Below are 27,387 nucleotides of genomic sequence, written 5' to 3' on the forward strand. Positions count from 1 at the left end.
TATTTTTAGTAGAGACAGGGTTTCACCATGTTGGCCAGGCTGGTTTTGAACTCCAGACCTCAAGTGATCCACCTGCCTCAGCCTCCCAAGGTACTGGGATTACAGGGGTGAGCCACCCCGCCCGGCCTCTCCCTGTGTCTTTTTACTCAACCTTTCTAAATCTCATGCAGACTCCATCTTCCTCAGAGCCTGCTGGTGCTGGGAGAAACAAAACGGCCTGTGCTTTCCAGCCTGTGGCTCTTTAGAGACAAAATCTCTTAGTCAGGTGTGGAGGCCCGAGTTCTGGAGCTCCACCGCCGGTTGTCCAAGACAAAAAGCTTTAGAGGCATCGAAGACCACTTCTTTGCTGAGATGCATCAGAATTGGCCTGAAAACCTATTTGCCTTTCCAGAGAGTTTTCTTTTTGGTTTGTTTAGTGGCTAGCAGCAGTCTCTCCAAGGGAAACCACTGGATTTATTAATGAGAAAATGAAGGCTTGTGTTGAAGCCTGGTCTCTGGTAAGTTGCGTGATGCTGAGGGTCAGATGTTTACAGTGGTTCCCCGGGGGTGCAGGCCTCGCCCTGGCAGGTGGCTGGGTTTCTGCCACGCTACGGTCCTGGGTTTCTGCCATGCTACGGTCCCATGCTCACCTGCCATGTCCTCTGAGGTCATCAGATGTGGCTTAACCTCAGCTTTCAAGGACAGAAGGCGACTCTTCTAGCACCTGCCATGACCCTGATATTTCCTGCTTCCCGGAATCTTCTATGCTTCTTTACCAGAAGAGCTGTCTACCCAGGGACATGTCAGCCAGGTGGAGGGGTCAGGCAGCAATCTGCAGGGCAAGAGGGTTAGTCCCTGGGATATCGGGTCCTATTCCTGGGTAATCCGTCTAAAGTCTTATTTTCTTTGGATGCAAAAATCTCACCTGGGCTAGGACAGATTAGCTTGAAGATCTGTGGAGGTGCAGCTTCTGGCGCCAGAACTTTAGATGCTGGATGAATATTGACAGGGACTTAGTGTGGAGGGAGGCATGTTCTCTTTAATGCTGGGCTTAGGACCTGGGCTCACTAAAGTGAGGGCTTCAGCAACAAATTGGGCTCGTCATCTCTGTAGGACATCTCCTGCAGGGTGACTGATTTCTGTCAAAAGATCAGTGACTGATTCCTCTTCCCAAGGAGACCTGCAGTGGGGCCCCGTAAGCAGGTTTTGGCTTCCTGGCTTAGTTGATTTAGAACAGGTCTATTAGATTGAACTGAATGACATGTCCTACCTTCTTCGGATAGCCTGGGCTGCTGACAGGCCCACTGTCAGGCAGGCTACCCTACGTCTTGGTGGTTGCTGCTACCTCGCTGTGTGACTTTGGGTGAGTTGCTTTCCCTCTCTGGGCTTCACTTTATACCTCTGTAAAATGAAGAGTTGAATAGACTTCCTAAGAATGTGCCTTTCACTTCTAGGCTGAAGGATCAGATCCTTATTATTTTTCCCTGCCCTGGGCCTGACACCTAGAAGCCTCTCAATAAGTATTTCATTGAATGAGTGAATGAATAAATGAATAACAATGTGATGGTTTGTTATTTTTTTTCATCAGCTGTGTTTTTCTACAGAGCCCATGGAAAAGACTTACGGCGTATGACCTCATCGGAGACTTGTACATGGGGCCAACCCCTCATTTTCCCACAGGAAACCCACACTGTAATTAAGGGCTGACCCTGAACTTGAATCTGAGTTTCCTCTTTCTTTCTACCTGAGATTTCTTCAACAGAGAGCCATCTCTCCAGCCCGGCTGGCAAGGAGACAGGTGATGTTACAGGAAAAATACACAGCTTGTGCCCTTGGAATTACCGGAGTTCAAAGCCTGTTCGGCGTCTACCCACCATCTGACCCGGGTCGAATTCTTCAGTTTCTCTAAGCCAATTTTCTCATCTGTAAGATGGGGAAGTGTGACCAGTTCTGAACCTACATATACCTCACTGGGCTTGAACAGGCCTGAACAGACATGTGGGGCTTAACTAGCTACCCATCCTTTCTGCCGCTCTCCCCCATTCTCCTTCTAGCCCCCAAAGTCCTTGGTGGAGGAGGAAGTGGAGACAGAACCTTTGGTGTTGGGTGAGGTACGTGAGGAGGCTGATTTCAGAACCTCCAGGAAACAAAGCTTTAGTGTTCCAAGGGCAGTGCCCGCCTGCGCCTCCTCCTCATGGGGGGTAGTAGGAGTGGGGTGGGGCCGAGGCATTTCCCAGCACAGCTCAATCACATCTCCCACGCCTGCCCTTGTGACCTGCTCCCTGGAAAGGAAGAAATGACCCAGGAAGAAGGGAGGGCATTTGAGATGAGTACCTGAACTGATGGCCTAGAGAATATTTGCATGACAAAGCTTCTTGCAAAATCTGGGTAGGACTTCTAGTTAACCCCCTGCAGGAGGCTTGGGGAAGTCGCGCTCTGAACCCACACACACCAGGTCCCCTTTCTGTTTTGCCCTATTTGTTTTTGCTAGTTCTGCCACAGGGAGAAGGTGTCCTCTGGATGGGTTCCCCTCCCTCTGTCACCTGGTGCCGGCACTTCTGGGTGTCTGGGTCTTTCTGAAGCCATTGCAATCACATTTCCCCTGGATGTGAGACTGTGTTGCGTTTGTTCTGACTGTCCTCTTGTAGAAGAGAGGGTAGCTTTGCTTTTCTCTCCATCATACCTCTGGAATGCACTTCTTTTCCACACTCCAGCCTTTGACTCAGTCACCTCCACATCACCCTTTCACCAAACTTCTCTGTCTGCTTTTAAAGCCAAAGTCAACTTGACTAGACCCTTTGCTCACACTGCCATTTGCTGAACTAGCTTTGAATTCCAGTTATTCCAAGGCACAACATGTGGATTTTCCTTTTCTTTTTTTCTTTTTGTGATACAGAGTCTCTCTTTGTCATCCAGGCTGGAGTGCAGTGGCACCATCATGGCTCACCGCAGCCTCGACCGCCTGGGCCCAAGCAATCCTCCCGCCTCAGCCTCCCAAGTAGCTGGGACTACAGGCACGTGCCACCATGCCCAGCTAATTTTTGTATTTTTTTTTGTAGACATGGGGTTTCACCATGTTACCCAGGTTGGCCTCAACGCCTGGGCTCAAGCGATCTGCCCTTCTTGGCCTCCCAAAGTGCTGGGATTACAGGCGTGAGCCACCACGTCTGGCCAGATTTTCCTTTAACATCACCTGCCTCTCCATCACTGATCTGGGTGTGATGGGTGTGTATGTACCAGTGATGGATGATCTAGTTTTGATCAGTTTCATAACTTATCCCTTCTTCAAGAAGCCTCTTTTCCCTCTAATATAACATAGGTTTGTGTCTTCCCTTGTTTTTATCACACTCTGTAAGAATTTAATTTAGTTGTTCACTTATTTATTCCATCTCCCCACAAAAAAGGGACTTTGACTCTCACCTTCATTATTATATCCCCAGCGCCTAGCACAGTACCTGGAGCTTACCAGGTGCTAAATAGATGTTTATTGAACGAATGAATGAATGGTCACCACTGCTTAATCTAGAGACAGAAAGCTACCAATTCACATTCTTCATAACGCCTCTGGGACAGGCACTATCCTTTTTATACCACAGACCATCAAGAGTATTGACGGGTAGAATGATGTTGGCACGTACGTGCAGGCTAATTAATTCCACCGGCTTGGGCGGCTTGCTGTTATACCAAGCTTTTGGTTAGGGCTTTGTGGGTGAGCCGTCTGGAACTTGATTCAGCACAGTTTGGGGAAGGAGTCCGTCTGCCCACCTTCAAGAGCACTGTTTACCTGCATTTACTTTGTTGGCAGTTTAACATTATCCATCAAATGAAACCAGCCAATGTTGACTGAGCCCCTGTTGAGAGGACTAAAAAATAAAAAAAAGCAAGAAAGCACGTGATATACTCCTTGATCCCAGAACACTTAAAATTAATGGGGGGAGCCAGAAATGTACACATCTTAATAACCACTGGTGAAAGACAGTATGTCTCGGTGTCAGATGAGTGGAGTGCATGATAATGTAAGGGCAGTTTTGAGAAGACAGCCATCGCGGGGATGGGGTGGGAGGGAAGGTCATCCCAGGAGCCTGAAGTACCTGCCTGGCACAAGGCAGGGCACACAAGAGGCACTCTGCAAGGACAAGCCCAGCAAAGTCCAAAGAGCATTTCTGGCAGATGGGATGGTGTGAGCAATGGTGGTGGTGGTGGGGTCATCACAGTGCGAGGTTGTAAGGACCTGGACCAGGCTGGGAAGAATGGAATAATGGAAATATTAGACATTTGAAAGCCATGAGTCACAAACACTCAGAGGGGTAAAGGGGACAGAGCAAAAGAATAAAAAATGTGTCTAAGCTTTGAACCCTGATGTCTAGGAGACTTGGAAAAATCACAGGCCTCAGCAAAGAATCCAGCAGGAAAAAAATGATTTGTGTGTAGTATCTTATTTTGGATTCTTTTCAAGGCAGAGAAGTGTTTGTGTACAACTGGATTTGTGAGTTTATCTTTGGAAGCACAAGGAGTGAATTGGGAGGGAAAAAAGTCATTAAGTGGTGGCGAATGAGAGGTTATGCTGTGGGCATACGGGGCTGAATCTCACTGGGGACCCTCCGGGCAACTCAATAAAATACACTTCAGAAGTGCCAAGTCAGGCCAGGTGCAGTGGCTCACACCTGTAATCCCAGCACTTTGGGAGGCTGAGCCGGGAAGATTCCCTGAAGCCAGGAGTTAGAGACCAACCTGGGCAACATAGCAAGACCTCATCTCTACAAGACAAATTTTGAAGTTAGCCAAGTGTGGTGGCATGTGCCTGTAGTCGCTGGTCCTACTACTTGGGAGACTGAGGTGGGAGGATCACTTGAGCCCAGAAATTCAAGGTTTTAGTGAGCTAAGATTGCACTACTGCACTCCAGCCTGGGTGACGGGTGACAGAGACCCTGTCTCAAAACGAAAACAAAAACAAAAACAAGATTGCCCAATCAAAGGATGAAAAAGATGGAATATTTATCTAATGACTCCCTTCCTTGAGGGTTGTCCTTAGAGAGGGTAAACCCCTGGCACTTCTGAGATGCTTCTGCAAAGAACTAAACAAGCCCAAAGAACAGCAAGAAAAATAAAAGAAAGAAAAAAAACAAGAGTTACAGGTGGCTGAAGCAGGAGGTGGACACTTGCTGGAATTGTCCGCTGTGGCTGCAGGGCAATATGGCAGCAAGGGGCCATTGGGTGGGGCGTCATCAGTGGGTGGTTATAGATGCTTGTTCTTAGACAGCCTGGGGTTCAGCTGATGTAGACATGTCTAACGGGCAGGCAGGAAGGCAGACCTGGAATCAAGCCAACCGCTTCGTTGGCAGGATTGGGTATGAGAGGGAGCAAGGTACTGAAGAAAGGAGACCACAGGACAGCTCAGGACTAGAGCCTGGGATGCATCCTACAGGTAGGGGGTGGGAAGTGAGCATAGTCAGTGGGCAGAGACCTTGTGCCTGGCACACGGTGGCAAAAGCCAAGGGAAAAGGGGATTTCAGAAAAAGAAACTGCAGAGAGGGCAAAACTAAGAAGGCTAGTACCAGCACCCTGGATTCGGTAGTTAGTGGCTAGCAGGTTCCTGGGGCCCTGGAGAGGACACTGTTTTTTGTTTTGTTTTGTTTTGTTTTGTTTTGTTTTGGTTTTGACATGGAGGCTCGCTCTGTCGCCCAGGCTGGAGTGCAATGGTACCATCTCGGCTTACTGCAACATCCGCCTCCCGGGTTTAAGTGATTCTCCTGCCTCAGCCTCCCAAGTAGCTGGGACTATAGACATGCACCACCATGCCCAGCTAATTTTTGTATTTTTAGTAGAGACGGGGTTTCATCATGTTGACCAGGCTGGTCTCAAACTCCTGACCTCAAGTGATCCGCCCTCCTCGGCCTCCTAAAGTGCTGGGATTACAGGCCTGAGCCACTGCACCCAGCCGAGAAGACACTTTTAAGGGCATGGTAGAGGTAAGTAAGAGTCAGAATGTAGGGACTCAAGAGATGAGATGTCCCCTGGAGGCAAAGAAGGATGAGTTCATTTGATGAAGCCAGGAGGAAGGAAGGAGGAAGACGGCGGAAAGGGATGCGTGACCCTGTGCAAGTTACTCTGAGCCTCTGCTGTCTCGTCTGTAACACAGTAATAATCATATTTCCTATCTCTTAGGGTTTCAGTGAGTGTTAAAGGTTTATAAGTGCTTAGCACAGAGCTGAACATTTAGTAAGTGCTCAATGAATGCTTTTTATCATTTATTATTGAAGGGAGAAGAAGAGGATGGAGAAAAAACTGGAGCATCTCCTGACATGGAAAGAAAGGTCTGAACTCTGACGATCCCCTCACGTGATTATATGCATGAGGACTCACTCTTCCAATTGTTTGAAAATTGAATGGACTGGCTCACACCTTCTGAAATTTCTTGGTAACCCTGGAGTAGCCATTCCATTAAAGAATAGCGTGTTTTTGGCTGAAATCTGTGACTGCTTGTTTTTGAGTTATTTTAATCTCTGTGTCAAGCATGAAAACCTTAGCAGCCTGGGATTTATAATTAGATCCCACTGGCACGCCCTCTCACCTCTCCAACATGCCACAGTGCTTTGGCTCTCTCCTTGTGCAAACCTCCCTTTGATATTTTTGGATCTCGATACCAAGTGTATCTACATATTTTAACCCACTGTAGATATCTGCATATCCTGTGATCTGAGGCATTCGCTCAATGTGGGGCATCAGGCCAGCCATGAACTTCCTTTAAAATTTCCTTTGTGTCAAATGATTCCCTAATACTATAGCTCCCCTGAACTGCTAGATTTATGAAAGTTCTGCACAACATACAGCTCACAGAAAAAAAAAAAAAGAGTATTGCAAGACCAGATATAGGATATCATTTGATTTGTTTAAAACACTCTGTCCAAGGGGTTTTGACTTGCTAATTTAAAAATAATCCTAAAATTATGTACAGTTGACCCTTAATATCCATGGGGGATTAGTTCCAGGACCCCCTGAGGATACCAGAATCCAAGGATGCTCAAGTCCCTGACATAAAATGGCTTAGTGTTTGCATATGACCTACTCACTTCTTCCCATATACTTTAAATCATCTCTAGATTACTTATAATACCTAACACAATGCCTGTGCATCACTTCATTCGTGTGGATTCAATGTAGTACTTGGTGCGAAGAAAATTTAAGTTTTGCTTTTTGGAACTTTGTGGATTTTTTTTCTGGAATATTTTTGATCTGTAGTTGGTTGAATCCACAGGTGCAGAACCATGGACATAGGGGGCTGACTATGCATATTTATATCCACTTCCAAAATTAAGAATAAAAATAATGCACATCAGCGGTGCAGATTCCGATGCTCGGTGAACAGTATGAAGTCTTCCATTTTTAATGAAGTCTCAGGTGATGCTGATGTTGCAGCCCTGTCCAATAGAATGTTCCATGATGGTGGAAAGATTCTTTATCTGCTCTGTCCAATACATAAGCCACACCTTTCAAACAAGGGGGAGTGGGATGGGCAATGGAAGAGCCCAGACAGGGTAGGGAGGGGGCAGAAGGAAGGACAGCAGAACAGGTAGGCTCATTAAGATCTCTAACATTTATTTAGTGCATGTAATGGGCAAGGCAGTGTGCTGGGTGCTTTATACCTGTTCAGTCACATTCTTACATCAACTTGTGCAGAGCATCTACTCTTCTTGGAAAGATCCTCGGTGCAGCAGGTACAACGATGTAAAAAGATCCAGTCCTTGCTGCTGGGAAATTTACAGACACGTTATCTGAAACTGTGGAGGAGGGTGAAGGTTCTGCGAGAGGAATCTATATTTGAACCCTGGCCCTTCTATTTTCTCTGCAACATTAAGCAAGGTGCTTCATTGCTCTCAGTTTTCATTTCTTTGTTTCTAAAATAGGGTTAATCATGGCACCTACTGTTGGCTTCTTGGAGATTATGTGACGGGATACATTGTAAAGGTTCAGGACAGTATCTGGCACCCAGCAAGCTCTCTGACAAGACCAGCGCCTATGATGGTGTTGGTCCTTCCCGTGAAGACAAGTGTATGCTGGCACCAAGAACTCTGATCCAAGTGCCACAGTTAATTTCCAAATACCTAATAAGCCTCAACTATGTGCAGTACTTTAAATGGTGGGGACAGGAGGATCATGACAAAGAGGAATAAAATGCAAGACCTCAAGAAACTTAGTTTAGAAAGGGACTCAAAGTGCTTGGTGGTTTAATGGAGTTCTCTCAGTTGCTGGGGATTTGGGAAGACTTGACGGAAGAGGTGGTGAGTGAGCTGCCCCCAAAAAGCAGATAGAAGAAGAGGACAAAGCTCCATAAGCAGAGAAGCCACAGTGAGGACTAGAGAAGTTGGGGTCTTTTTGGAAATATTAAATATTCCAATTTTCCTGGAGCATGGGACATGGGTTATTGGGGAGCACAGGAGAAAAGATTGAAAAAGTAGATTGAGGTTAGGCTGTAGAAGGCATTGATGCCAGGCTGTTGAGTTTACATGTGAATTTGTGGGCAATGAGGGGCTTCTGAAGTTATTTTTCCTCTGCAATTTTCATTTATTTTCACCTGAAATGTAATATGCTAATTCTAAATTTAATTGTAAATGAAGAGGTCTAAGAATAGTCAAAAACTCTTGAAGAATACAAAGTGAGAGAAGTTCAAAATTAAAATTAAGGTGTAACAAATGAATGGGCTTTGCGCGGCAGCTCACACCTGTAATCCCAGCACTTTGGGAGGCCAAAGCGGGTGGATCACCTGAGGTCAGGAGTTCCAGACCAGCCTGGCCAACACGGCAAAACCCCATCTCTACTAAAAATATAAATATTAGCCAGCCATGGTGGCACGCATCTGTAGTCCCAGCTACTCGGGAGGCTGAGGCAGGAGAATCGCTTGAGCCTGGGAGGCAGAGGTTTCAGTGAGCTGAGATTGCAGCACTGCACTCCAGCCTGGGGGACTGAGTGAGATTAAATCAAAAAAAAAAAAAAAAAAAGAAAAGAAAACAGAAAACAAGGTATTAGAATTAAGACAGCATGATAATGGTACAGAGTTAGAAAAACTGACCAGTGGAACAGAATAGAGAGCCACGAATCTACTCAAAAAAGGAGAAAATTTGATACACGAGAGAGGGTTGATATTGCAATTGTTTTTATCACCATATATCCATATATATGCATATTTACATTAAATACATATGTAACTTTTAAAATAACATCTCAATTTTAGAATAGATTTACAGAACCATTGCAAAGATAGTACAGAGAGCTCCCATATACCTACTGATATGGTCTCGCTGTGTCCCCACCCAAATCTCATCTTGAACTGTAGCTCCCATAATTCCCATGTGTTGTGGGAGGGACCCAGTGGGAGATAATGGAATCATGGGAGTAGTTCCCCCATACTGTCCTCCTGGTAGTGAATAAGTCTCTCATGGTTTTATAAGGGGTTTCCTCTTCCACTTGGCTCTCATTTTTTCTTGCCTGCTGCCATGTAAGATGTGACCTTGCTCTTCCTTTGCCTTCCACCATGATTGTGAGGCCTCCCAGCCACCTGGAACTGTGAGTCCATTAAACCTCATTTTCTTTATAAATTACCCAGTCTTGGGTATGTCTTTATTAGCAGCGTGAGAGCCAACTAATACGACCACACTCAATTTCCTTTATTATTACATCTTACATTAACATGGCACATTTGTAGCAATTATGAATCAGTATTGGTACATTACTATTGACTAAAGTCCACACTTTATCAGATTTCCTTAGTTTTACCTAATGTCCCTTTTCTGGTCCAGGATTCCATCCAGAAGACCACATTCAGTCATCAAGCCTCCTCAGCCTTCTCTGAGCTGTGACAGTTTCTCAGACTCTCCTGGGTTTTGGTGAACTTGACAGTTTTGAGGGTTATTGATCAGGTGTTTTGTAGACTGTCCCTCAGTTGGTCACTGTGTGCAGCCATTGCTTAAGAAGTGGGGATTTATACTCCACTTCCTGGAGGGCAGAGTATTTACATACATTTTTTGAAATTCTTCTGCACAGATTTCTTTTCTCCTGTGTATTTATTTATCCAATCACCTAATTATGTCAATACGAACTCAGGAATTTTTTTAATACTTTGGTTATAGTCTAATACCACTTTACTTCAGTTGTTGCTCAAATGTTTCCCCCACTTTGGCAATTAAGAGCTCTTCCAGTTGGCTTCTGTGTCCCTCTGTCGTGGCCCCACCATTCTGTGGTGTGTGTGCTTGTGTGTCAGTGTTTTAGCACTTTCTTACTTTCTGACACTACAAGGTGCTCCAGGCTCATCTTGCATATTTCCTGCCCCAGTCCTAGAATCAGCTGTTTCTCTAATGAGCTCTGGTTCCTTCTGTTGGACAATAGTATAAGAAACAAACCTAGGTGCTAAATGATTGCTTCTGGACCCTCTCAGCAGAGAGAGAAAGGAAATATATGTGTATGTGCTAATGCATGTATATATACATTTCTTATGTTTACCTCTATCTAGCTATGTATGTATGTATGTTTGTATCTGTCATCTCTATGCTAAGCTAAACCTGGGTTTATACCTCTCTGGATGTTTTAGGAGCAAGGAAGAGATATGATTCCAGCTTTACCTGGGGAAAATCAATCTCACAGCAATGAGAAGAAAGAAATGACTAGTTAAAATTAATTTCTGTATTTTTCTAATTATTCAAGTGGCTAATGTTTGCTGTGCAGAAATTTAAGAAGATTGAAGACTAGAATGAAGTACAATGCAGGAGAAAACAATAACCATGCAGAGTCAGCGATAGGCACCCATACCATTTTGAGACAGCTGGATGCCCTTTCGCCTGCTAGGAACATGCAGCCCGCATTCTGGGAAGTGGGGAGAAGGTCAGGCAACTCCTAGCAGCAAAGCTGCTTTATCCTCAACATCCTGTAGGGGAGGGTTTAGGGAGGTCGGATATCCCTGCCTTTGACATTCACCTTGGCCTCAGTTTTTCTCTTACCTGGAAGCAAGAGAGGAGTTGATTGTGAGTTCAGAGTGGAAATGGTGGCCAATCGAGACCCTGCACTGCCACTGACTCTCCGGGAATGTCAGCACCAGTGAAAGCCAGGATTCCAGGGCCAGACCTGAGCTTGCCTGTAGCCTGGGACTTGAATGGGGGAAAACTTGGGCACAGTGGCAGGTGGAAAATCAAGTCTGTGCTTCAGGAGCATCTAGAAACGCCCTGTTTACCTTCTCCCCTCCCCAACCCCATTTACCCAGGTGCCTCCTGTTACTTCCAATACTAATGCCTTCTTTTATTTTTTTGAGACAGAGTCTCACTCTGTTGCCCAGGCTGGAGTGCAGTGACACAATCTCGGCTCACTGCAACCTCCACCTCCCGAGTCCAAGCAATTCTCATACCTCAGCCTCCCTAGTAGTTGAGACTACAGGCGTGCACCGCCACACCCACCTATTTTTTTTTTTTTTTTTTTTTTGTATTTTCAGTAGAGATGGGGTTTTGCCATGGTGGCCAGTCTGGTCTCGAACTCCTGACCTCAGCGGTGGGATTACAGGCATGAGCCACCACGCCCAACCTGATGCCTTCTTTTTCTGACCATTTCCTCTCCAGCAATCCCACAGTGGCGACAGGGAAACCTGGCCCAGGAGATTCCAATGTTCTTGGCTTCCTCTCCTGTCACAGCCTCAGTGATTTTGTGATTTCACCTTGCTTCTCAGGGCTTGCTTTTATCAAAAGGGTTGATTAGTCACAATAGCTGTTAACAGGTGCAACAAAGCATAGAAGACCTGTTAGGGGTTGAATTGTTCCACCCCCCCACCCACAACTCCAGAATATTAATATATTGCAGTCCTAATCTTCAGGACCTCCAAGAATATAACCTTATTTGGAAATAGGGTTGTTGAAGATGTCATTGGTTAAGATGAGGTCATACTGGATCAGGGTAGGCCCCTTATCCAATATGACTGGCATCCTTGTGGGAACACCACAGTGTGAAGAGACAGAGATTCACGCAGAGGGAAAACTATGTGAAAAGATACACGGAGAAGACCGTGTAAAAGGTGGAGGATGAAGGTAAGGCAGCTGCAAGCCAAGGAACACCTAAGACAGCCAGTGACAACCAGTTCTCAGAGAGGCACGGGACAGATTCTCCCTCACGGCCCCCAGAAGCAAGCAACCTCGGACCTCTCGTCTCCAGAACTGGGGCCCAGCTGGGATAGCCTGACTCTAGGGCTACCAAGGTTTGCCATCCTGTGCAGCATGCCCGGCTGGTGTGACCCACCTTATGCACAAAGGCCAGAATAGACCTAGCGGCATTGACAATAGGACTGGAATGCCAGCTTTGTCTGTGAAGGAAGGGTGCAAGGGAGGACAGCTGTGGTGGGCAAAGCCCAACCGTTTCCATTCTTGTTTAACTTTTGTCCTGACTACGACAGGACTACGTAGCGGAACTACGACTCCCAGGAAGCCGTTCGGCCTCCCCCGCCCCCTCCACACCCACTCCGCTCCGCCCCGCCCCGTCGCGGGTCCGCCTAGTATATAAGGGCCGAATGGCCCGGCCGGCTACAGAGCGCGCAGCCGGCGCGGGTGCGCGGTGCGGCGCTGGTAGCCTGAGGACGCGGCAACCGAGGCTGGCATTTCTTGTTCTGCGCTTCTCCCCAAGGACCCTATGCTAGGCAGGCGCCCACCGTAAGCCTCCCGGGCCTTGTGAACCTGCAAACCCAAGTCCCAGAGACGATCCGCCTTCGGCGCTTTCCGGCTTGGCAGAGGGGTTTTCCTGGCGGGGATCTTTGGTTCGCGCTGGCGATGCGCGGGGAAGAAAGGCGAGGAGCGGCGTCCAGGCTGGGTGCTGTCCCAGCGCGAGGAGGCGGGATGCGCTCGCGGGGTCCGCGGGGCGCCCAGTCCCCGCCCTCGTCGCGCGCCCACCCCTGGGGAAGAGAATGCGGCCGCTTGGGGACCCCCGCCCGCGACCTCCGCGAGTCTGGAGCGCAGAGGACAGGGTCTGGACCAGGCGCTTTGGCCTTGGATGGAAAGTGGGGAATTGGGTGGGGGGCTGCGGACCCCTTAACGTGGATTACTTGGTGTGTGTCAGCTGGGCTCAGAAGACCCACGATCTCCTCTCCGTCCGTGGATTGATTCGTTCTACTTAACAGCTGGGTCGCCAAGCTGGAGGTAAGTTTCCCTGCGGTTCGGGGAAGGGATCTGATTTACTTTCTTTTCTTTCTTTTTTTGCTCCGCGTTGTTTTCCGAAGGTCCCGAGATTCTGGGTTGAAATTTTTGTTCTTGCAATTGACATCTTCTTGGAGGTCATTTTAGTCATCCCCCTGCCTCCAAGCGGAGCTGATTTGCCTGGGACACGGTGGTCAGCGACCACCCCATCCTGGGCGTTCTCGGCCGTCGTCCTTCTGCCTCTAGCGCTGCCGACCCCTGGCTGCCTGGAGGGACCGAACCTCAGCTGGGGGAGACGCCCGCGCGTCCTCGGCGAACCCTCTCGGCCCCTTGTACTTGCCTTAAAGCCTGGGCACTCTCCGGGCTCCGTTACTTCGGGAGCGGTGCCGCCTCCGTGAGCTCCTGGCGTCCGCCCACTGGCGACCCGGGAGGCTGCTGGGGCGCAGCGCTTGGAGAACGCGACGCGGCCGAGCCCCTCTCACCGTTGGGGCTGGGGGGTGAGTGGGGCATTTGGCGAGCAGCTTTCGGGCGAGGACTGGGCCACCCGTCAGGCGGACGCGGGGATGCGTTTGGCCAGGGTGTGGACGAGCTTTCTGAATAAGTGGGAGGTGGCAGGAATTCAGTCCAGTGAGCCCACTCGCCACCTCCCCTTTCTGGCGCAACTTGCTAGTGGAAGTGGTTTCTTGGCCAATGTGGGGAGAGGGCTTACGTCTTGAGTCCGGAACTGAAAGCACACCGCTTCTGTATCCATAGCTTCCTCCTGCCCTTATTCTTTTGTGTCTGCCCTGTTTGGGGGCAGCGCGGTGCCTGTCACTGAGTGGGCACTGAATAGATGTTTGTTGAATGAATGACTGAGCGACTCCGCCCTTGGCGTGCAGATTAACCAGGGTCCTCCTTTTCCTTCTCCCTCCTTGGTACTTGTCCTCACCTCCAGGACCTATGCAGGTTTCCTGAGGATGCTTTCCCAGAGGTGGGATTCCCTCCGCCGCCCCTCAACCCTCTCCTGTAGCCTGTAGGTTCTCATTTAGAACCTGTCGGTGATCCATTTCCCACCCAGCAGTCCCTTCTGCATAGAAATCTAGACGCTGTCAGGGATCACTCTTGGTCAGCGCTCAGGGTCCCAGTGTCTCCAGTGAGCACTGCTCCAGGAGCAAGAGAAGGTAAAGCAGCACTGGAAGAAGAAAAGGCAGTGAATAGTGGCCCGACCTCCTACCCCGGGAACTGGGGCCCTCAGTGCCCCTGGCCCCATGCAGGTCCTGGAACTGCCCAGGTTGACGCAGCACCTTCCCTGCGGCCCTTCCCCACCCTCTGCTCCCACCCCAGTTCTGTGCTCAGACTGACTCAGGGAGAGGAATAGTTGAAACCTTCAGGCAAACTGATAATCAACGCCACCACCCCTCCTCCCTGTCTGATTTTAAAAAGTAATCCATACTCTTTCTCTTTCTTTTATAGAAAACTACACAAAAGTGCCCAAAGCAGGAAAAACATCTAATTCACACAGTAATGCTGGCAATTTGATCTATTTCCTCACTGGTGAAATCCCGCAAAATATACAACTTTTTCTCCTCCTCTTTTTTTGTGTAATTTTATTTGAACATTTCCCCCATGTCGTGATGGCATGGTAACTGTATTCTGCTGCAGGCATTGACTCATAATTTGCTTGACAATTTCCCTATTGTTGGACACTAAATTGTTTCCAAATTTTTACCCTTAGAAGTAATACAGTGAGCATTTTTTGTACATAAAGATTTGTCCACATTTCGTATTATTTTCTTTGGAAAATTCCCAGAAATTGCTATATTTGCTTTAAGTTAGAGTTATGTCTAAAGCAAAGGAATAACTCTATTTCTGGACATTGTTGAGATGGGCTTGGAGGAAAAGATGCCACTTACCCATCAGATAATACTGCGTCTTGGAGCGGGGACGCAGAAGCTGCACAGAGTGAATGGTTGCTGAGCAAATGAAGTGTTTTGTTTTGTTTCTTTTTGTATCAAAGAATTGATCAGCATTGGTAGGAGAATAACTTAAAATTTGCCGTCGGGATTATGATGTACATTTTTCTTTTTTTTTTTTTTTTTTTTTGAGGCGGAGTCTCGCTCTGTCGCCCAGGCTGGAGTGCAGTGGCGCGATCTCGGCTCACTGCAAGCTCCGCCTCCCGGGTTCCCGCCATTCTCCTGCCTCAGCCTCCCGAGTAGCTGGGACTACAGGCGCCGCCACCACGCCCGGCTAATTTTTTTTTGTATTTTTAGTGGAGACGGGGTTTCATTGTGTTAGCCAGGATGGTCTCGATCTCCTGACCTCGTGATCCGCCCGTCTCGGCCTCCCAAAGTGCTGGGATTACAGGCTTGAGCCACCGCGCCCGGCCGATGTACATTTTTTAAAGCAATACCATAAAGTAAGATATATCAGGCAGCTAGATTTAACATGCTGTCTTTTTTAAAAAATTAACTTTTGATTCTGACATAAATCTAGATTTGCAGGAGTTACAAAAATAATGCCAAAGGCTCCACTATATCCTTTACCCCGCTTCCCCAAATGCTAACGTCTGATATATCCATGGTGCAATGATCAGACCTGGGACATTGACATTGACACACACTTTTAACTAATCTACAGGCCTTATTCAGATTTTTCCATTTGTCCCACTCATGTCCTTTTTCTGGTCCAGGGTCCAATTTGGGATCCTGTAATGGGACCTTGTAAAAAGCGGGAACCTGGAGTGGGACAGAAGACAGGCTTTGTTCAGGAGGAGGTTTGAAATTGGGACATTATTTCCATTTTCCTCCCCAAGTGAATTTACCCTTCCTCTACTGACGGTAGCAGAGCTGTATCAGGCTTCCAGGGCCGATGGGAGCCTGCCCATAAGTGGGGACAGCATCTCTGTGTACCCCTTCCCTCCTTTCCTCTCCCCAAACCTACAGCAGGAACGTGTGTGTCACTGAGTGAAACTGGGTTATTACCCAGTCTGCCCTGACACGTCTTCTGGGGGTAGACAGTTGCCATCCGGTGTGCGGGAGAGCAGGCTGCTGAGGCGCTGAATCCGTGGTTGACAAGTACACCGTGCAATGCCTGTGTGGGTGACTCATGCCGGCTGCAGTAGCAGGTGTGTCGGGAGCTAAACGTGCAGACCCAGCAGGTACAGCATTTCCTGGTTATCTGAACAGATTGGAAGGAACACGGATTTCTGCTCTGAACTCAGAACAGATTTAGGGTATTGTTAGGCAATTTTGGGCTAGGAAGTGATTCTCCTTTTCTTTAGGGGACTTTCTTCCAGGAGAAGATTTGGGGTGAGGAGAGCTAGCCCGAAGGGATTTTTGGAGGTGGCTGATATGGATGGAGGCTAGCCCAGGTTCTTTTTTTTTTTTTTTTTTTTTTGAGACGGAGTCTCGCTTTGTCGCCCAGGCTGGAGTGCAATGGCCAGATCTCGGCTCACTGTAAGCTCCGCCTCCCGGGTTCACGCCATTCTCCTGCCTCAGCCTCTCGAGTAGCTGGGACTACAGGCACCCACCACCTCGCCCGGCTAGTTTTTTTTGTATTTTTTAGTAGAGACGGGGTTTCACCGTGTTAGCCAGGATGGTCTCGATCTCCTGACCTCGTGATCCGCCCGTCTCGGCCTCCCAAAGTGCTGGGATTACAGGCTTGAGCCACCGCGCCCGGCCAGGTTCTTTGCATAAGAGTCCACTTGTGTGAATTTGAAGAAACCCAGGAAAGGGTCCCTTCTCCTGTCCTTACAATAAAGCGACCGCATGGTCAGTCAGTAACGCACGCATGAATTGAGGCTGTCTGCTTTGAGTATCGCTGTGTGTTTTCTGACTTGGAATGGTTGCCTGCGTTGGGCGAAGGCAATGTTTGTTTGGGATAAGGAAGTTTTGATGCTACTTAAATCTCAACAAAACAGATTTCTGTTTTCTAGACAGTTTCTGTGTTGATGTTAGGGTCTGGTTGCCGAGACTTGATTTTTCTTTTCCTTTTTGAAATACTCCCAGCCTTCCTACCGTAGCTTGTAAACAGAAGGATATCCATGTCTTTCTCTCTCCTTGTGAACTGGTACACATGTTTTCTGTAACTAGCCAGCTCCAATGAGGATCATAACAGGAAGTCTTGTGGGGAGAGGGGTTGCGGGTGTTGTGACTAAACAGTTCTGGAAGGCACCTCTGTCTACACCTGCCTGTCCCTGTCCTCAGCGTCTCCTGGTGGGTCCTCCCTAGTCAGATGCTGCAGCTTTTCTAGAATCTACTCCAGTGCAGTGCAGACTGTTCACGTTGAGATTGCCCCACCTGTCCCCTGGTGTTCAAATTGCGGTTTGCATAAGAATGAATTGTTTGCGGAACGTGTTAAGAATGAATATTCTTAGCACCCACCCCTGTCTGGCCCCTCACCTTTAGTGCTTGGGGGTCTGCATTTTCAACAAGCCATCCAGGCCATTCTGACACGGACACTTTGAAGAAACAGGAAGTTGACTGACTTCTTGGCCAGATAAAGCCTTAATTGAACCTTTTGCCACTGAAGCTTACCCAACTACAGTGTTTTTTTCTTTCTCCTCCTCCTCCAGGAAGCCTTTCTGGTTTACCTCCACTGGTCTGGGCCCCCACATGTACTTATTTGGTTTGCTGGTACAGGTTTTTACATAGGAGCCTTGAAATCAGATGCCCTTTATACTTGGTTAAGACAGGAGTGGCTGCATTTGGGTGAATGATAAAGGAACTACAGCTCTGGGCATTTTCTCCTCTCAGGTAGGCAAGGTTTTTGGGAGCTTGGAACGTGCCCCTGACCAGGCAGCATCCTGGCACATTTGTTTGTGTACCCACACAGACCACTGCCGCTTCTGTCTGTGGCCACCATTGTTCTAGACAATGTCACTGTCATCATGGAGCTGGTTGGGGTGCTCCACACCAAGTTAGCATTCCCTGTTCACGTGATTGATGCACCCAGCTCACTTCACAAGAGGACAGGAATGATCCTGGATCAATTCTTTTCAACTATGCCATTGGCGAAAGATCCCCTGTTCAAAGTCAGCTGGGTGTTCCTGCTTCACAGACGAGGTCTGTGCCTGGAAAAACATTTATACAAAACCAATCTTGGTTGGTCACATGATATCCAAAAGGCCCGAAGGAATCGTGCAACCTAGAAGAATGCTGAAGTGGCAAGTTTCTGCCCAAGAATTCTTTTTGTAATGTGAATCATCATCACCTCCTCCCATATTTGGTTTGTTGGTACAGGTTTTTGCATGGACGTCTGGAAACCAGGTGCCTTTGTATGTGATTAAACAGACGTGGCTTCATTTAGGGGTACGATCAAGGGACTGCAGTTCTGGAGCTCCAGAAATCAACTGGACCTTCCGACTCCCAGGTCTGTGAGGCTCCCCCATGGTTTGGAAGATGCCGATTGTTAGGGTCCAATTTTAATGATTTACAGACTTACCTCGTTTGCTTCAAAAGTGGTCATTTTACTTTAGCAGTTTACTTTTTTTGTTGTTGTTTACTGGACTGGGAAGTCCCAGTAGGACAGGCCAGGAAGGACCATGCCTGCCGCCCAGCAGTGCCTTCTGATGGTTGAGTTGGGATTTCGGGGCATGCTTTTTGAGCTAGCCATGGAGTATTCCTTCTCTAATGATAGATGTATTTCAAATCATTTACCTATGGACTTCCTGTTACCTTAATTCTACAAATATTGAGTGCCTGCTGGATGCTTTTGTAGGCATTGGTGCAACCTCTTTGGTTCTTCAGCATGTGGGCTCTGGTGGTCTTAGGGGCCCATTGGAAGCTGACTTGAAGATTTAGCAGCCTGTGTGGAAGCGGAGGTTCTATTGCGCTTGACAAAGTGAAAGGAAGGTGTCTGAGGTGCTGGTCTTTGGGGACAATTTCACTATGTGAGAAAAACCTTTACTGAGCTTTAAGTGACAATGATGGTTTCTGCAGTTATGCCTTCTTCACTTAACTACTTGAAAACTTTTAAACCATTTTTACTTTTCTCTCTTTTTTTTTTTTTTTGAGATAGGGTCTTGCTATGTTGCCCAGACTGGAGTGCAGTGGTATGATCTCAGCTCACTGCAACCTCCGTCTCCCGGGTTTAAGCCATCCTCCCACTTCAGCCTCCTGAGTAGCTGGGACTACATGCATCCACCACCATGCCCAGCTAATTTTTGTATTTTTTGTAGATATGAGGTTTTGCCATGTCTCCTAGGCTGGTCTTGAACTCCTGAGCTCCAGCAATCCACCGGCCTCAGCCTCCCAAAGTGCTGGGATTATAGGCATGAGCCACTTCACCTGGCCCACCATTTTTATTATGATAAAATATACACAACATAAAAGTTACCATCTTAACTACTTTAACGTACACAGTTCTATGGTATTTGGTACATTCACATTGTTCTGCAACCATCACCACCTATTTCCAGAAAGTTTTTCTTCCCAAACTAAAACTCTGTACCCATTAAACACAAACTCCCCATTCCCCGATTCCTCCCAGCCCCGGTCAACCACTGTTCTACTTTCTGTCTCTATGAATTTGGCTACTCTGGGTATCTGATAGAAGTGGATCATACAGGATTTGTCCTTTTGTGCCTGGCTCATTTCTTTAGTCTACTTTCTTTGAGGCTCATCCATGTTATAGCATATGTCAGAATTTTCTTTTTAAGGCTGAATAATATTACATTGTATATTTATATTGCATTTTGTTTAACCCCGTCTCTACTAAAAATACAAGTGTCTGTGGACACTTGGGTAGCTTCTACCTTTTGGCCATTGTGAATAATGTTGCTAGGAGCACAGGTGTGCAGTGATTTGTTCGGTTCTCTATTTTCAGTGCTTTTAGGGATATACCTAGAAGTGAAATTGTTGGACCATATGGTAATTCTATTTTTCATATTTCAAAGAACAACCATACTGTCTTTTTTTTTTTTTAATTTTAACTTAAAAACTTTTTTTGAGACCAAGTTTCACTCTTGTTGCCCAGGCTGGAGTGCAATGGCATGGTCTCAGCTCACTGCAACCTCTGCCTCCTGGATTCAAGTGATTCTCCTGCCTCAGCCTACCGAGTAGCTGGGATTACAGGTGCCCGCCATCACATCCGGCTAATTTTTGTATTTTTAGTAGAGATGGAGTTTCACCATGTTGGTCAGGCTGGTCTTGAACTCCTGACCTTAGGTGATCCTTGGCCTCCCGAGGTGCTGGGATTACAGGTGTGAGCCACTGCGCCAAGCCTGCCATACTCTCTTCTATAGCATCTATATCATTTCACATCCCCACTAATGGTGCACAAAGTTTCCATTTTCTTGCCAAGACTTGTTTTCTTATTCTTTTTATTATTATTATTATTATTATTATTATTTATTTATTTATTTATTTTTAAGAATAGCCATCCTAATGTGTGCGAAGTGCTTTTTGCTTTAAGAAAGCCATCTTCATGAAGACTGAAGTGCCCGGGAAAGCGAGGAGCAGTGGGGGTGGCGCCCAGCTCTGGATCTGCCACAATTATTCTTTCTAAATGAAAAGGTTTGATGACCCAACACGTTCCTTAGGCCCTGATTTTTTGAACTGGAGTTTTCCAATTGCTTTTGTGCCCATATCCCATCTGATAGTACCTTCGACCTGGTGAAATGATCAGGTGTCATCCTGTTTTACAGGAGGGGCATTAAAGCACTAGTCAGTGAAATGATGTGGATAGATACTGACCCTGCGGACCGGCCCTCACGCTCTAACTCCTAATCTGGCACACATGGTGAAAAGCGAGTGTTCTGGAAGTGTTGGTGTGGAGACAAAGGGCCTGGAGGATAGAGACTGGACTCACTGCTTAGAATTCTAGAGCGAATCCTCTCTGCTGCTTGCCCTGCGGAGTCACGCTTTCCTATGTATTTGCTGGAAGTGGACTTTTTTTTTTTTTTTTTTTTAAAGTAGAGAACACTTTTCTGCACAGTTTGAGCTGCTTAAAAAGTGCCTTTTGAGGTTGGGCGTGGTGGCTCACGCCTGTAATCCCAGCACTTTGGGAGGCTGAGGCGGGTGGATCACAAGGTCAGGAGATTGAGACCATCCTGACTAACACGGTGAAACCCCGTCTCTACTAAAAATACAAAAAATTAGCTGGGCGTGGTGGTGGGTGCCTGTAATCCCAGCTATTCGGGAGGCTGAGGCAGGAGAATGGTGTGAACCTGGGAGGCGGAGCTTGTAGTGAGCAGAGATCGTACCACTGCACTCCAGCCTGGGCCACAGAGTGAGACTCCGTTTCAAAAAAAAAAAAAAAAAAAATGCCTTTTGAGCATCATGGTGGATGTCAGAGTTCGGTGGCAGCTCCCGTGGGGACCTGGGGTGTGTGGCTGGGTGAAGATGGTCACCTCCCTTCTGTGGTTTTATTCCCTAGGCTAAGTCTGAGCCCCCAAGGCTCCTGTGGGTTCTGGTTTGTGATTGGCTCCTGCATGCCCCATGCGCATGTCCAGCCACCAGGTGGATTAGGCGTTTGTAGTAAGTGATTTCACTGACCCTGGGGGACAGATGGTAGACAATATTTGATCCCAGCCTTTGCAGGGCTCTACCCCCTCGCAGCCTCTGCACCTTCTCTGCATGGGACGGGAAAGTGACCTTGTCACCTAGAGCCACCAAAAATGTGGCTGTTTTCCATTTTAACTTTTCAATGGTGATATTTCTTTTTATTTTTAAAAATTAAGCAGTGGCTGGGCGTGGTGGTTTGCTCCTATAATCCCAGCACTTTGGGAGGCCAAGGTGGGAGGATCGCTTGAGCCTAGGAGGTCTAGACTGTGGTGAGCTATGATTATCCCACTGCCCTCCAGCCTGGGTGACGGAGCAAGACCCTGTCTCTAAAAAAAAAAAAAAAAAAAAAAAAAAAAAAAATGAATAAAAAAAATCAAACGTCAAGAAGCAAAGCTGTTGTTCCTGAAGTTGGGGTGACAGAACAGGGTCGCCCCTGCCTGGAGGCTTTCTTCTCTCTGGGAGGGGTGGGGGTGTCCCCCCAGGACCCATTCTCCATGACCCCAGAACATGGCCTCTTCTCTCTGATTCGTGACCGTGACCCCTCCTCCTTTGGTTTCAGACTAAACTTCTTTAGAGGACCCAGGACTAAGCTGAGGGAGGTTTTTCTGAACCTCAGGGAATCTGTGGCCACTGGCAAGCCAGCGGGAAATTCAGGTGTTTGGGTTTTTAATTAAATTTCTAAGTGGAAACCAGGAATGCGGTTAACCAAGGAGCGGAGGTGGTCCGGGTTTCTCATTCCACCCTGACTGCTGGGCTGTTCGGGCTTTCTTGGAATTGCTTTTCTCGTCACCTTCGCTGCCTTCTTTTTCTGCTGTCCCCCCATTCCTTGCTTGCACCGTTGTGATTGAACCGGAATGGTTTCCTCAAACCTTTCTCTGGGGTCTTATCATCCTGGGCATCTGTCTGTCAGGTACCAGCTTGTGGGGAGGATGCCCATATGCCTGCAGTCAAGGTTCACCGCTCAAACTGGCCATTGGGTGACGCTGCTTGTCGCCCAAATAATGACCCGGCCCCGTGGCCCAATTCCTTGTACCAACCCTGTGTAAGGATTCAACAGATATGATCCCTGCATTAGTCCGTTCTTATGCCGTTAATAAAGACATACCCGGGACTGAGTAATTTATAAAGAAAAGAGGTTTAATTGACTCACAGTTCCACATGGCTGGGGAGGCCTCACAATCATGGCGGAAGGCAAAGGAGGAACAAGTCACGTCTTACATGGTGGCAGGAAAGACAGAGCTTGTGCAGGGGAACTCCTCTTTATAAAATCGTCAGATCTTCTGAGATGTATTCACTATCATGAGAACAACATGGGAAAGACCTGTCCCCATGATTCGATTACCTTTCACTTGGTCCTTCCCATGACACGTGGGAATTGTGAGAGCTACAATTCAAGATGAGATTTGGGTGGGGACACAGCCAAACCCTATCAGTTTCCAACCAGCCCCTGCTGCCTGTCAGCAGGGCAATGTCCAGAAAGAGAGGCAGGCTCAGAGAACGTTTTTCCAGAGTCTTTATTTCCCTTAATCCTCGGAGCCCTGGGATGTTATGATCTCCAGCATTTGAGGCTTAGAGGCATGAAGGAATATCCTTAAGGTCTCATAGCTTTGAAGGATGGAGCCACAGTTCAAAATCAGGTCTTGGCCCAGGCCCATCACTGGACCCCTGTCTTGCGCCAGTACCAAGTGTCTGTATGACTTTGCACACGTCCCTGGGCCTCTGTCTGTGGGCCCAATTCCTCATCCACAAAAGGAAGAGTTTTTTAGGTTGGTCATTTTTGTTGGAGGTTACAGAGAAACCAGCCGTATCCAATTTAAAACAATGGATGTTTTGGTTGTTCATGTAACTGAGAAGTGTGGGGTTGTGCTTTTGGGGTGATTTGTGAGCTCAGTCTCTCTCTCTTCATTCTCTCCCCTTCTGTATACAGTTTCATTCTCAAGTTTACTTTTCTCATCTGGGCAGGCCTCCTGACTCTACAGATCCAGAGGGAGAGAATGGCTTTGTGGTGGCCTTCCTGAGAGCTGACCCTGTAGCAACGCTCACCCCTAGACCCACACCTCTGGCCAGGAGCCGGGGTCTGGGGGACACATTGATTGACTCTCCCCTGGTCATGTGCATCACATCTAGCTCTGTCGCGAGGTTCCCCAGAGCCGCCAAGATTCTGCATTTGTTTATCCACTCATTTGTCTGTGAACACTTGGGTAGCTTCTACCTTTTGGCCATTGTGAATAATGTTGCTAGGAACACGTATGTGCAATGATCTGTTGAAGTCTCTGCTTTCAGTGCTTTTGGGGATATACCTAGAAGTAGAATTGTTGGAACATATGGTAATTCTGTTTTTCATATGGCCTTTGGGAAGCACAGGTACATGCAGGGCAATACCACCAATTATTCACTATGAATGAATTGGACTCCTGGGATAATAAACCAGAATGTGTGCTTTGGGGGGCAGGGAATTAGTTTTGCTTACCTCTGTATACCTGGTATCTTAGGAGGGTGCTGGGGGCATATTAATGCTTAATAAAAGTTGACAAATGAAGGGACCTCAAAAGTTCTTTCCTCTTCTGAAACTCTGAACCCCAGAGTCTATTTTTGCATGGGACATCATCTTGTTCCAACAGGGAGCTGGCTCCTGGGTCGCTAAATCCAGCCTTGCAGTTGATCACCCATGACTGGGTTCTCGTTGACCTGCACGAAGAGTTGCTAGTGGAATAAAAACTGGGTGCTTAGAATGGCACCTGCTGCCTGAGATTTCATCACAGAAAGGGAAACACTTGCATCTCTAGACTAATGGTGTTGCTCCCAGTCTACCTTGGGAGGCAAGTTCTGTTCTCCTGGTATGAAAAGCCTGACGACGTGAGCTAGGGGCAATGGATTTGCGCAGACTTCTCACCAGGCTCCTGTGTTTGGCAGCCCAGTGGGGAAGACTGAGAATACAGGGAGGTCAGACAGAGAGCTCGTCCAGAAGCAGCCACACAAGTGGATTTATGTGGAGGGCTCCATTGTGTTCACACATTCATGTGCCAACTTGGAAGCAGATCTTCTGGGTGCTCCATGTTCGAGAGACAGCTTTGATCTCCAGGCTGTTGAGCTCAAGGTGGGAGACTCTGTTTTGCTTACTTTGTTCGCACGTTACACAGGTAGGCTTTGTTTGAGGAGCAGTGACTCACGCTCATGTGTTGTGTGAGCTTTGAAAGGAAGCCATGCGGCCCTGGCAGGTGCTCCCAGCTGTCCTCGTTTGCCATGGTCAGAAAAAAATCTTATTGTCATAGCAACAGATTTTTTTCTACCTACGGCTTGAGTATGAATAGCCTTTTTTGGTAGGTGATGAAATGAGAGGAGAGGGGGTGGGTATCCTGTATTAAAGGTGCCGTATGTCCTGTGGAAGTGTAGTTACTGTTACCCCCATTTAACAGACAAGGATGCTGAGGCTCCCAGAGCTTATGTCAGTTGTCCAAAGTTACCCTGCTGGTCTGAGGCAGAGCTGGAACTTGATCTGCTTCCAACTGGGCATGTGATTGCATCCATCCAGCCTTTAGCTGCAAGCTGGATCCTGTTTCTCTTGGAAAGTGCTAGAAGTCACAAATCAAATGGTTTTCACATTATATATTTATTTTGAGACAGAGTCTTACTCTGTCATCCAGGCTGGAGTGCAGCCGTTTGATTGTGGCTCACTGCAGCCTCAACCTCTGGGGCTCAAGCTATCCTCCTTTCTCAGCCTCCTGAGTGGCTGGGACTATAGGCATGCACTAGCACACCTGGCTAATTTTTTGATTTTTTTTGTAGAGACAAGGTCTCACTATGTTACCCAGGCTGGTTCATGAAGTCCTGGGCTCGAACGATCCTCCCGCCTCCACCTCCCAAAGTGCTGGGGTCATAGGCGTGAGCCACCATGCCTGGCCTCATAATGCTTCTATCGTTATGATTCATCCTTCACTTCTTCCTCCTAGTAACCCACTGACAGCTTTAAAACAGTGCTTCTCCTTCCCTCTGCTGATAGAGGTGAGACCTGCATCCTTTCAGGAGTGTAGCTGGAAATAGACTCCATCCTTCCCTACAGTTGGGACAGTGAAATCGATGTTAAGGTTATTAATACTAAGACCAACTGAGAGGTTGGTTGACTAGGGTTTCCTGATGAGAAACTCTCATGCAGTGCTCCCCAGGTTCCAGGCTTTTCCTCCAGCTCTGCCTCTTCTCTCTTGCTGTCCTCAGGTTTCTCTCTGCAGACATAAAATCTGGTTTGGAGAGCTAGAAATGATGGCACATTTCCCAACAGACAAGCAGGAGGGCTAGGGTCCAGATGCAGATCTGTTCATCCTTAAAACCAGTACATTTGCCCACAGTACCGTCCTGACTGTATTTGTTTAGGAGATGTACATGTCCAGAGCATGCATCAGCATCACGGATTCCCCTATTGTTGAAATCCCATGAAAGATGCTGAGGCCAGGGCATGCTCAGTTGAATTTCTATCACATTTTCCACCTGTGATCGTTGGTGTTTAGGGGGATGATTCTAGGGGGCAGGGGGAAGGGGTGTCCCGGCATCCTTGATGAAGAAGGTATGTGAGGTTGGCTGCACAGTGGGACAATGGAACAGGAGATGGATCCATTATCAAGGCATTCACTGGAAATGTTGCGTTCGAGGACTCTAACTTTCAGTTGACCAGGACATTGTTGTGTATACCTTATTCCTTGAGCTCAAAGTTGAGTTTTCAGAGCAGACCTATTGGTAGGCTCACTCTTCGGTTGTTATGCTTGGAAAGCGGGAGTGCTGCCCGGGGCTGTACCTACATCACCTTTCAGTGGGGTAGGGAGCCCTGTGAGAAAGCCTTGCCCCATCTGAGCTGCACACCCATCAGCTGCCATGCACTCTGTCCTTTGCACAAAGAACCTCTTAATTGACATGATTGGGAGGGTAGAGAATGAGCCTCTGTGTGGCCTTGAGGTTGGGGGGATGGGAGGATGGGAGCTGGTATATGTCTCATTCACTGGACTAGGTACAGTGAATCTTTCATTCCTCCTTCCACATACTTCCCTCCCCTTCTTGGCTTAAATCTTGTGTCTCTCTTAAAGAAATGGACTGGCTCCTTGGTTCTATGTGTGTGGAAGGTCCAATTCCCTTTTAACTTTTTTCTCGGAAGTATAGAACTTGGGCTATGGTTTCCATTTGTTTAAGTGAGATGACTTACGTGAAAGCGGTCATATACTGTGCAATGCAAATCTAATGAATAACCAGCCCAGGAATCTCTGTTAGCTTGAGTGGGCAGACAGGAGAGGAGTCGGGGCAGAGCGGAGGAGAGGAGTGGCAGCAAGGAGGTGCCTCCTCAGCGCTTCCTCCCTGGGGTCCAGAATGGGTTCTGGTCTCAACTGGTTTTTCCCTGTGACCTGCTGAGCACTCCTTTCCTCCTGGGCTGTGTCCTCCTCCTTTCCTTTCCTTACTCTCCCAATACATGGTTAGGGATACCTGACTTGCAGGTGACATAGAATCCAGTATTAGTGTCCAGTGCTTGCCCAGGTTATGCCTGAATAAACTCATCAGTGGGTTGGGTGCTAACTCTGTGTTTGCAAACTTTTGTTTTTCATCCAATTTTTCTCTTCCTTAAACTTCCATAATACTGACAACTATAATATCATATACTGCCATGATGGTTTCACATACCTGGATCTTTTTTCTTCTGTTTAGTCATAGGTGTGCACTCTGATTTCATAGCACCTGGCCTCATGCTGATGCTAGTAAAGACTTAAGACAGTGGACCCTTGAACAATGCAAGG

At 47.5% G+C, this 27,387-nt stretch overlaps 2 long non-coding RNA genes across 2 annotated transcripts in view; one reads left to right on the forward strand and one right to left on the reverse strand.

The window, feature by feature from the left end:
* Positions 1–27,387, reverse strand: part of LOC126939925 (uncharacterized) — a 598,378-nt gene that overhangs the window by 507,364 nt on the left and 63,627 nt on the right. The window lies entirely within an intron of this gene.
* LOC126939924 (uncharacterized) overlaps positions 12,532–27,387 on the forward strand; it is a 187,432-nt gene continuing 172,576 nt past the window's right edge. Inside the window, exon 1 of the long non-coding RNA XR_007720499.1 lies at positions 12,532–13,136. This is a non-coding gene — a long non-coding RNA (uncharacterized LOC126939924). The remainder of the gene's footprint in view (positions 13,137–27,387) is intronic.

This window comes from Macaca thibetana, chromosome 16 (genome assembly GCF_024542745.1).
Source record: "Macaca thibetana thibetana isolate TM-01 chromosome 16, ASM2454274v1, whole genome shotgun sequence".
NCBI lineage: Eukaryota > Metazoa > Chordata > Mammalia > Primates > Cercopithecidae > Macaca > Macaca thibetana.